This window comes from Hipposideros armiger, unplaced genomic scaffold (assembly GCF_001890085.2).
Source record: "Hipposideros armiger isolate ML-2016 unplaced genomic scaffold, ASM189008v1 scaffold_613, whole genome shotgun sequence".
NCBI lineage: Eukaryota > Metazoa > Chordata > Mammalia > Chiroptera > Hipposideridae > Hipposideros > Hipposideros armiger.
Window position 1 is genome coordinate 443,703 of NW_017731963.1, and position 1,665 is coordinate 445,367.

The 1,665-nt window shown below is 47.9% G+C and overlaps 1 protein-coding gene across 1 annotated transcript in view; it reads left to right on the forward strand.

Moving 5' to 3' along the window:
* Positions 1-1,665, forward strand: part of KIAA1755 (KIAA1755 ortholog) — a 50,829-nt gene that overhangs the window by 13,248 nt on the left and 35,916 nt on the right. The gene's annotated exons all lie outside the window — the stretch shown is intronic.

Below are 1,665 nucleotides of genomic sequence, written 5' to 3' on the forward strand. Positions count from 1 at the left end.
CTGTTATTTAATGTCCATCTCCTGTCATCCCACCGTCAAGAATCACTAAGAGAGGCTCTTAGGTCCCACCAGTCTTTCCTGAGTTGCTGATACCTGTCAGGAACATGATACACCAGGAACGAAATGTAACGGTGGGACCATGTGCATCCTTTCGGGGGTAGAAAGAAATGGACTCTGGCAGCTAAAAGGTCAGGCTTAGGAGCCAGCGTTAGAGATGGCTGGACCTGGAAGGAAGCTGAAATCATTCATTTAATGTGCTTAGCACACAGAGATAGCTGCGTATACATCATTGCTATTGGAGGAGAAGGAAGACTCTCATTTACAGCCAGCTCCCACGTATCCTCATTGCATTATTTCATGTACATCCCTGCCCGTCATTATTTCTTCTCCCCGACAAGCTATGCAACTGCCCACGTCTGTTATCTGGCCGTTAAAACTACATTCGCACTGTCCTCTTCCCCATTTCTCCCAGTGACAAAGGTCACAACCTTTTGATTTCTTTATTTTTAATTCCAGGTGGCTTTAATGTAATTGTAATTGTAGGTGAATTTGTGTCACCTCGGAGCAGCGGGTAGCAGCTTGGCATTAACAGTATGGCCTCAGGGCCATAGGAACCCCGGGTTCAAATCCAGGCTCCATCGCTATGAACTTGGGGGCATCCATTTCACTGCCCCGAGCTTCAGTTTCCTCGCGTGGAAAGTGGAGATGTTAGTAGCAGTACCTACCTCGCAGATACGCACAGCACAGAGCCTGGCATGCAGTAAGGGCTCCGTCGCTGCTGCCTGCTGCTATCCCCTTTCCTCTTTTCTCCCTCTGAAACAAGAACGTGCTAGCCTCAGAGTTTGCCTTTGTAATCACCAGCACCCAGAGGCAGGCAGCCACCCTCAAAGGAAGTCTAGTGGGACCTAAGGACAGATGCAGCCAACTCCGAACATGAAGGTCTAGGCATAGTCTTGCTTTTGCCACATACCAGCTGTGTGACTACCAGCCAATTCTTTCACCTCTCTGAGTCCCAGTTTCCTCGTATGTCAAGTGAGAATAATAATGCCCGAACTGGCTGCACCACCGAGTTTCAATGAGAGTCATGCGAGATGGTCGTCCCCGTTATCTCTGTGGTGCTTTGCTATTTGCAAAATGCCGCTGGGCTGTTCTGTCTCAATGAGTGAGAAGGTGAGGAAAGCGTGTTGCAAATAGGAGAGAAAGAAGTGAAAGAGGTGGAATAGCCCACAGACTTGTGGGCTTTCTGGATATGCAGCCTCTCAGAGGCAGCCAGGTTGACAGTGCAACTGATACGAGCTAGTTTATCAACTTGGGGTACAAGTAGGGCCAGACCTCGTCATTTCCCCAATCCATAATTCCAGGAAACACTTGCCTAATTAAAAGGAAATTCAGTGTCTCCCCATACACATCCAAATTAAGATTATTCAGAATTTACTCAATCTACAGGAATCAGACTTTTTCCAAAGGCCGGGTAGAGAAAGACCTGTTCTCAGTTCAATGGAGTGTCGTTTCTGTTGTTGCCACATGGTGTCACTGTTGAGCACTGGTCCTGCACAGCCCAGTGAAGAGGCTCAACTATGCCGGATCTCTGAGTCCAGACAGACTCCAGGAAGACTTGCTCTGTCCATACAGAGAATTGCTGGCACCTTCTGTTCAAAAAAAAAA